This window comes from Onychostoma macrolepis, chromosome 22 (genome assembly GCF_012432095.1).
Source record: "Onychostoma macrolepis isolate SWU-2019 chromosome 22, ASM1243209v1, whole genome shotgun sequence".
NCBI classification, from domain to species: Eukaryota; Metazoa; Chordata; class Actinopteri; order Cypriniformes; family Cyprinidae; genus Onychostoma; species Onychostoma macrolepis.
Window position 1 is genome coordinate 25,053,850 of NC_081176.1, and position 10,228 is coordinate 25,064,077.

The 10,228-nt window shown below is 41.4% G+C and overlaps 1 long non-coding RNA gene across 1 annotated transcript; it reads left to right on the top strand.

Moving 5' to 3' along the window:
• The first annotated feature begins 339 nt into the window (after window positions 1-339).
• On the top strand, window positions 340-9,310 carry LOC131530016 (uncharacterized). The gene is made up of 3 exons (XR_009268298.1): window positions 340-397; window positions 3,017-3,071; window positions 8,747-9,310. It is a non-coding gene; the product is annotated as an uncharacterized LOC131530016 (long non-coding RNA).
• The last annotated feature ends 918 nt before the right edge of the window (window positions 9,311-10,228 follow it).

The following is a 10,228-nucleotide window of genomic DNA, read 5'->3' on the forward strand; positions in this document are numbered from 1 at the left end:
TTTGTGGAACATACAAAGCGCTGAATCACCACAAATTAGGGTTGTTACTATGACAACCAATTTGACTGTGACAAGAAAATAAATTATATATATATTGTGGTGGCCAGAAAGAGGTATGGTCCCCCACAAAGCAGCCTGAACACCTTCAGCACCACGGAGAGCCCCATCAGAGGAAGCATCCAATTATGGGCCACCCAGCAAGAGGGTTCAGGACCAGGGATAGCTCCAACACAGGTGTTCACCTTTTCTCCTCTAACAGGGAGCCTCAGCTGCAGGCTGTTAGGGACAATCAGCAACCACCACATAAAAGGGAACAGCCAGGGAGATGAGCAGATGCTGAATCACTCTAAACTGAGACAGACAAGTTCTTGAGGACAGAGGCTCAGTGGGCTCGTGAGTAAGTCAAGTCAAGTTGAGCTTTATTGTCATTCCGCTACATGCGGGGGCATACAGTGGAACGAAATGTCGTGCCTCACAGGACCACGGTGCTACATAAATACAGGCATACAACAATGGAGTAAGACAATATAAACCTATACACAACTATCCTACTGATAGATTTTGATTATAAATATACGATCTATAAAAACTAAAAAATACAAACTATACAAGTGCTAAAGATAAATACTGTACATGTGCAAGGAGAAACATTGAGTTCAAGCAGCTGGCTGGGGAACAGTGCAGGATGATTTGTAGTGCATGAGCATGTAAACATACATATATTACTGAGTTCTTTTTGTGGGATTTGTGTACACACAGCAGTGTGTGTGAAAAGTGTCTAGTGCGCATAGAGGAGGAGTGTGCGCTACTACAGGTGGTTTGTACAGGCCCACTCACCTGTGTGTAGCACACTTCGAATTGCACGTTACATGTTACAGGAGGTAGGGGGTTTGTATGGGGTTTTCAGAGAGGGGCGGGGGGATTTGAGTTCAGGGCTCTCACAGCCTGGGGGAAAAAGCTATTGAGCAGTCTGGCAGAGCGGGCTCTGATGCTCCGGTACCGTCTTCCTGATGGTAGAAGCTGGAAGAGACTGTGGGAGGGGTGTGTGGAGTCCTTCACGATACTGTTGGCTTTGCTGGAGCATCGTGTGAGGAAAATGTCAAGGATGGAGGGGAGAGGGGCACCAATGATCTTTGCAGCTGTGTTCACTGTCCGCTGTAGGGTCTTGCGATCTGCTGCAGTGCAATTCCCGTACCAGACAGTGATGCAGCTGGTCAGCACACTCTCAATGGTGCCCCTGTAGAAAGTGGTGAGGATGGGTGGAGGGAGACTTGCTCTTTTCAGCCGGCGGAGAAAGCGTAGGTGCTGTTGTGCCTTCTTGGAGAGTGACATGGTGTTGGTGGACCAGATGAGATCCTCTGTGATGTGCACCCCCAGGAATTTAGTGCTGCTGACTCTCTCCACAGTCGAGCTGTCGATGGTCAGTGGGGGGTGATCAACGGTTTCTCCTGAAGTCCATCACAACCTCCTTTGTCTTACTCGCATTGAGGGACAGGTTGTTAGCACCACACCATTCAGCCAGCTGTGCCACTTCCTCTCTGTAGTGCGTTTCATCGTTGTTGCTGATGAGACCTACCACTGTTGTGTCATCAGCGAACTTGATGTGGTTGGAGCTGGACTTGGCAGTGCAGTCGTGGGTCAGCAGCGTGAAGAGCACACAGCCTTGTGGGGCACCTGTGTTCAGTGTGGTAGTGCTCGAGGTGTTGTGGCCGACACGGACTGACCGAGGTCTTCCGGTTAGAAAGTCCAGGATCCAATTGCAGAGGGAATTGTTAAGGCCCAGCAGGTTGAGTTTATTTATGAGCTGTTGTGGGATTATTGTGTTGAATGCTGAGCTGAAGTCAATGAACAGCATTCTAACGTAGGAGTCTTTATTTTCTAGGTGGGTAAGAGCCAGGTGGAGAGTGGAGGAAATTGCATCGTCCGTAGAGTGGTTCGGACGGTATGCAAACTGGAGTGGATCGAGTGTGTTGGGGAGGCTGGTTTTGATGTTGTGCATGACTAACCTCTCAAAGCATTTCATCATGATTGGAGTCAATGCTATGGGACGGTAGTCATTTAGACAGGACACAGGTGATTTCTTTGGTACCGGTATGATTGTTGTGGATTTGAGACATGTGGGGACGACTGCCTGGCTCAGCGAGGTGTTGAAGATATCTGTTAGGACATCTGTCAGCTGTGCAGCACAGTCTTTCAGTACACGGCCAGGTATGTTGTCGGGACCCGCAGCCTTGCGTGGGTTGATCCTAGATAGGGACTTCCTTACGTCGGCTGGAGACAGACAGAGTGCCTGGTTGTTGGGAGGTGTGGGCAGTTTTTGTGCAGGTGTGTCATTCTGCATTTCAAACCGTGAGTAAAAGTGGTTGAGTGCATCTGGGAGGGATGTGTCGTCATCACAGACCTGTGGCGAGTAGCCTGAACATCTAAGTTAAGTCGTGACGCATTGTCAAGTATGGTGACCAATACACGAAATTGGTGCCTTGCTCAAGGCATTCACAATCTCCACCTTCAATTCCTGCAAGAATCAAACCGGCAACCTTCAGGTTACAAGCCCGACTCCCTAACCATTAGGCCACGGCTACCCCATCTTTGAAAGAGCATGAATGTTTACATAATCAGTTTTGTTATTTTGTCTTGTTTGGGAGTGGGATAGGGTGCCAGTAGGGATCCAAGTAGGTCTGTGGTTAAAACACACTCAAGATACTTTCACATTTTATTCTACAACATAAAACACACCAGTTATACCCCACTCGTGTGTTTTTTTTTTTTTTTTTTTTTTTAATATAGATCTTAAGTTTCTTAAAGACGGTTGCTAAATGAGACTACAGGCATTGTCGAAGACATATAACATCACGCCAAATAGTTTATTAATTGATCGTATTTTCCAATTGTAGTATAATTTGCAGTACAATTAATTGTAGAATAACCAATTAATAGTTTCCCACATTTTATATTGTTGTCTGATAGTAGTGTTTTGTTTTTGTTTTTTGTTTTTTTGCTTTGCTTCGGATGGAAGATGCTGATTTTCTCGCTTTCCTACTGATGCAGAGACTCTGGGTTTGCACCTTAAGGTAAACTCATACGATTATTCCATGTAAACACCACATTTACCAGCTTTACGTGATCACGGTGAAAGTGAAACTTTAATGATGCATGGTGCTTGAAGCCACGTTAAAATGAAATGTTTACAGCCACATGAAGCTGTTAGAAAGCAGAAAGATTAAGGATTTTCAGTGTCCCTATCAAAATTATAGTTGAAATGTGGTACTTTATTCACTAAAATTTAATCTTACCATATCCAAAAACTTGCTCACTCTGCTATTTAATAGATTAAATGCACTAGAATTTTATTGAATACTACGAGGAGACACTATTTAATTAAAATATTCATATTAATCAAGGATTTAACACAATGCACCTTATTTCAAAATGTACAGAAATGCGTGCTTTCATATGTGCTTTAATTATGATTATTTAATTTATTTACTACTTGCCATTTGTTTCATTTTAGTTTGGCTCTAGTTTTGTATTTATTACAGTTTTTAAATGAAAAGGTGGATTCAAATTCAAGTTGTCGGGAGCGCGGTGGTGGTGACGCTGAAGGCGAGCGACCGTGGTGCAGTAGTTCATTTATAGCCTAAGTTTAGCTTTTTAATTCTGGCGCTTGTATTTAGGCTTCAAAATTCATAAGTTAAATTATTTTGTGAGGATTATCTTGATGGACGAAACTTGCACGTTTTGTCCATGAACTATGGTTGAACACAGAGCTTATTTTTTGCGATTATCCAAAATCCTACGGAAAAATCCTATTGGCTTTTTGTCGAGGAACCAGTTTCATGCTAACAGCCGATCCGCCTACAAAGTGACGTCATAGTTCCCCCACTCAGTTCCCGGAAGTTAGCACTATACTATCAGCTCCATAGAGATGCAGCAGAAGAGACTGCTGTGATGACCTTTTAAAAGGTAAGGCATTTATAAAATAAAACTGTATATTATCAGCATAGCTAATCAAATTACCTTGTGCATTAAAACAAATTAGATTATTCCTCACTAAATTAGTAGATTTGGGGGACCCTATACAGTCTCTTCATGCAGTTTCATTTATCGTTGTGTAAATAAGGCTTTTAAATTTGACTTTTGCTGGTGGAGAGTTATTTATTAGGGCCCGAGCACCGAGGTGCAAGGAACCTCTTGGAATTGCTCCGTTTATTAGGGCCCGAGCACCGAGGTGCGAGGACCCTCTTGGAATTGCTCCGTTTATTAGGGCCCGAGCACCGAGGTGCGAGGACCCTCTTGGAATTGCTCCGTTTATTAGGGCCCGAGCACCGAGGTGCGAAGACCCTCTTGGAATTGCTCCGTTTATTATTATTCTTCTTCTCCAAAGTGAATCGCATTTTTGAGGGCCTAAACATGCTCCAAAACTCATGAAACTTTGCACACGGGTCAGAACTGGCGAAAATTTACATCTGATATGGGTTTCAGAAGTGGGTGTGGCAAAATGCAATATCCGATCTGCCCCAAACTTCACACGTTTCATAGGAGTTCAGTCCTGAACACATCTACATGCTCATATTCAGATATAGTCATAGCGCCACCTGCTGGCAACAGGAAGTGACATGTTTAACCCTGTAATGGACTCCTAGGTGCATATTAAAAAGTGTCAAGTGATAAATAGGCTAGCAGCATGCTACAAGCATACTAAAACATGCTAGCAACACTTAGCTAAGTGCTAAAGCATGCTAGTAATGCAGTGAAACAGGAAGTTGCTGTAACTCAGGCATGCTGTGTTCAATCTGCCCCAAATTTAACAAGTTTGATAAGAGGCCTGTCCTGAACACATCTACATTCCCGTATTCGGGTATAGTCATAGCGCCACCTGCTGGCAACAGGAAGTGACATGTTTTAGACTGTGATGCACTATTAGCAACACAGTAAAATATGCCATTGTGTGCTAAACATGTTATCAACATGCTCAAACATGTTAGCAACATTTAGCTAAGTGCTAAAGTATGCTACTAACTCCATCAAACAGGAAGTTGTTGTAACTCAGGCATATCTGAAGGCCAATATTCAGTTATAATCATACTGCCACCTTCTGGCAACAGTAAATTACTTGTTTTACACTAACTTAAACATGCAATGTTCAATCTGCACCAAACTTCATATGTTTGATAAATGTGCTGGCCTGAAGATATCTACATGCCAATTTCCAGTTATAGACATAGTGCCACCAGCTGGCAGCAGGTTTGGCACATATAAATAACTTTGACATATTCCTCTGTTTGCCTTTTTAAATGCATATTGCTCACCGTTCCCTCTCTCCCTGAAGCAACCGGTCGGTGGTGAGCCCGGGTGCGAGGGCCCATTCATCGCTGCTTGCAGCTTTAATTAGAATTGGATTTATTGCAAAGGATACCGATGGACCTAAGTGAGAATAAAAAGTGTTTAAAAGAGGCGAGCAATTTTCATTTCAGAATCATACTAGGCTAAATTACGAAAAATGTATTATATAACACTACTGTATTAATCACAGTAAACCTGTACCGTATTTTATACTTACACTTCTTTAGCTACTGTAGAAGCACTGTGTGGTGGAGGAGCAGTGATGCTACAGGACTGATATATGATGGAGCCACACTTAACTGTTTCTCCTGTGTTCTCGCTTTCAGAACAAGAACCACCTGACGACTCCCTGTAATGAGACATCACTTTCACAATGAGTCTTAGCTCACTGGGTTCTTTATGTTCTCTAAATATAAATAAGATGGCAGAGCGCACAGGCGCAGCGGCTTTTGGCTCTCTCACATGGTGTTTGTTTTTTTTTTGGTTATGTTTTTTTGGATTAGCGTGATATCCTGCAAAACTCTGAGTTACAGTTGGCAGGAGTTATTGGAAATTGGGTTTAAGCACAATGTAACAATCACTGCCAGCTTTCACCTCACTAATAACCAGAGCTGGGTAGTAACTGATTACGTGTAATCTGGATTATGTAATCAGATTTCAAAAATCAAGGACTTGTAATTAGAGTAGATTTAGATTTAGTCATTATGCAGACGCTTTTATCCAAAGCGACTTACAATTGGGGAATACATAAAGCGATTCATCTTGAAGAGGCAATCAGACAGACGAAGTGCTTGCAACACCAAGTCTCAGGCATTGTTCAAATAAATACAAACTACCAAAGGAAGGAATAAGTAAAGAGAATATTTTTTTTTTTTTTTTAAGTTTAGGATGAAGTCAAGTGCTGTCGAAAGAGATGAGTTTTCAGTTGTTGCTTGAAGATCGACAGGGATCCAGCAATCCGGATAGGGGTGGGAAGATCGTTCCACCAGCCAGGAATGGTGAACGAGAATGTTCTGGAGAGTGATTTTGAGCCTCTCTGTGATGGTACCACGAGGCGTCGTTCACTAGCAGATCTCAGATTTCTGGAGGGGATGTAGTTTGTTAGTAGAGAGTGCAAGTAAACGGGTGCTGGGCCAGTGGTTGTTCTATATGCAAGCATCAGTGTCTTGAACTTGATGCGAGCCGCGACTGGTAGCCAGTGCAGGGAGATAAAGAGAGGTGTAACATGGGCTCTTTTGGGCTCGTTGAAGACCAGTCGTGCCGTTGCATTCTGAATCATTTGTAGAGGTTTGACTGTGTTAGACGGAAGTCCAGCCAGAAGAGCATTGCAATAGTCCAGCCTAGAAATGACAAGGGCCTGGACAAGAAGTTGTGCAGCATGCTCTGTCAGAAAGGGCCTGATCTTTCTGATGTTATATAGTGCAAACCTGCAAGATCGAGCAGTCTTTGCAATGTGGTCTTTGAACGTCAGCTGATCATCAAAGATTACACCAAGATTTCTGACCGAAGTTGATGGGGTTATTGTTGATGAACCTAACTGGATCGTGAAGTCATGCTGTAGAGTCGGAGTGGCCGGGAGGACAAGAAGCTCAGTCTTTGCCAGGTTGAGCTGCAGGTGATGTTCTTTCATCCATGCTGAGATGTCCGCCAGGCAACCTGAGATCCTTGCAGCTACCGTTGGATCATCTGGTTGAAAAGAGAGGTAGAGCTGTGTATCATCAGCGTAGCAATGGTATGAGAATCCATGTGCCTGTGTGATGGGACCCAGTGATGTAGTGTATGTGGAGAAGAGGAGGGGTCCAAGAACTGATCCCTGAGGAACCCCAGTGACCAGTGTATGTGCTTTGGATACCTCCCCTCCCCAGGCCACCCTGAAAGACCTACCAGTGAGATAGGATTCAAACCAGCGAAGTGGAATGCCAGTGATGCCCAGTGATGAGAGGGTGGACAGGAGTATCTGATGATTGACAGTGTCAAAAGCGGCAGATAGATCCAGCAGAATGAGGACTGATGATTTGGAATGGGCTTTTGCAATTCGCAGGGCTTCAGTGACCGAGAGAAGCGCAGTCTCAGTTGAATAGTAAATTACATTTTAAAATACTCTTTTTAAATACACTTTTATAGATTACATATTCACACGATAGCAATAAATTATTCATAAGTTATAGCTGCTCTCTAATTCCTCTTTTTCATCTTTGAAATTTTCCTTTCTAAAATAGCCTGCTGTTTATGTATATACTCAGAAAGTCCAGTTTTGTGCATATTCACACAGAGATCAGTCAGGTGGCTACACAGCATTTGACCAAAGGATTTACAAAAATCATTTCAGGTTCAAGAAGTGTTTCAACATTGCATCAACTACTGATGAACACATTCACTTTTATTTGAATTATAAATCAGTAGGTTATTTAACCATGTATTATTGAAAGTCTTTTGTCTTTAAACTCATTATTTACATGTAATGCAGACATGCCCAAACCTTTTGTCATCTGAACCTCTTTCACCTAATGTATTTACTTTTAAAGGGGTGGTCAACCAGCTATTTTCGAAGGCTTGATTGTATTTATGCGGGCACTGTAACACGTGTTCATGCTTTGTTTTTAAAAATTGCATTTTTCATATATTTAAACGCTGTTTCCGTTCTCCTAAAAACGGACTGTTGACTTCCTGGTTCTATGAAGCCCCTTTCTCAGAAACACGCAATGGGCTCAGATTGGTTAGCTGGCCCAGTGTGTTGTGATTGGGTGCTCCCGGGGGCAGGGTTTATGTAAATTTTAGGGTTCGTGATATCACAATCCCAAGGAAGAAGCTCGTTGTAATCCCTACCAGCCGTTTGCTGTAGGCCTTGCTGTAGCAAATTCTGTAAAAGAAAATATCTCCCTTTGCATTAAACTCTGCAGATGTTGTTTATGCTCAAACAGGAACATTACACATTAAAGTAAAAAAAAAAAAGTGAAATCCTAATCAAGGACCCCTTTAAGTACCCCTGAGATTTTAAAATAAATATTTCAATAATTACGTATCACATTTGTGTGTTCACAGTTCTCTGACATTGGTTAATGGTCATATGGCGTGCAGGTAAACATAAAATATTTCTTAACAACCTGACCTTAAACGCCTCTAAGACAAATGAGCTCGTTATAGACTGCAGAAAGCACAAGACAGATCCGTTCCCTCTATACATCAACAGGGTCTGTGTTGAGAGGGTCTCAAAAAGTCTCTGCAAATTTCTGGGCACCCTCATCTCTGCTGACCTATCCAAGGCACATACATCAGCGGTCATCAAGATGGCACGGCAGCGTCTACATTTCTTAAGGATTCTTATAACAATCTAAATGGAAAGTTGCTGGTAAACATGTAACACTGTTCTATTGAGAGTGTGCTAACTTGTATTGCATTACAGCATGGCTTGCTAGCTGTTCTGAGGCAGACAAGAAGGGGCTTCAAAGGATCATTAAGACTGCTGAAAGGATCACTGGCAGTCCACTTCCATCACTGAAGGATCTATATAACTCTCGAGCCCTCAATAAGGTCAAAATTATACTAAAGGACTCAACGCACCCTGGTTTTCACTTGTTTCAGCTCTTGCCATCAGACAGGTGCTACCAATGCTTTAAAACAAGGACCAAGAGATTTAAGGACAGTTTCTTTCCTAGAGCCATAAACATTATGAACTCCAATATGCACTGACCTCATAGATTCTTCACTTGAATGTCAGTCTTACTGTAATGTAATGAGGTTTTTTTATTTTTTCCCTTGGGGAGACTTAGTGCAATATACACTTGTGTGCAATATAATTCTCAGCTTGCTTTTGTTGAAAGTTAGTCTTGAGTAACTCCACTCTTTATTGTGAAAGTATGTAACATTGTTAAAGTTGTGACTCGTGTTTTGTTAAACGTGCACTATGCGATATGTAAATTATGCTGAGGGGAAGTTATCCTAATTTCATTGTATGTGTATAATGACAATAAAAGGCATTCACTCAAGTCTTTCCCTGTTCTTTGTGAAAGTGCAAATTCTCAAGTATGATTACATCACATTTTGTTGGTGTAATCTATAGCTATATTTTGATGTCTTCTGCTTTCTATGAAGACTTCAGATGACCCAACACCTGTGAGGAGATGAACCCAACCCTTGAGAGGACTTTAGATGATGCCAACTCTGAATAAACAAACAAAACTGCTCAATTTTCCTTGCATTGTAATCAACATGATCACATAATGTAATCATTGCTTTAATGTGTTCATGCTGAATGCATGTTTCTGCTGAATACATGATGTTAACACACTGCATGATTTGTATAGCCTAATTTTAAAACATTTCTGCCATATGAACATTACTTTGACACCGTTACACCTGATAACAGAACTCTTATTTTCTTTAAGGCCCGTGTTGAAAAACGTGTCAGATGCAATGGATGCTGCTACAGATATTCAGCATCTGTATTGATGGTAAATTTGTTGAAATTAATAAAATGATAATTTTTTGTAATGTACAAAACTATATAAGTTGCATATACGTAATATTATATTATTGTATAATTACCAAATAATATATAATGATTCAGTTTACATCACCTTCATAAATTGAATAAAAACATCATTTTGTAGATGTAGAGTTTAAAAAAATAGTTGAATTTTATGTAGAAAAGTTAAATCGGCATCTTGTTCTGACCAAAGTGACTTGAACGCACCTGGTGTCATTATTAGATCACCAGGAACTTGTACGGATACCTTTATGAATAAATTATTTGGTATGCTCGATAAATGGAATGAGAGCAAGGTACAAATTATATGTGGAGATTTCAATTTTAATTTGTTGAATCTAAATGGAAATAAGAGAATAGCAGATTTTACTGACACACTATACAGTAGAGGTCTATTTC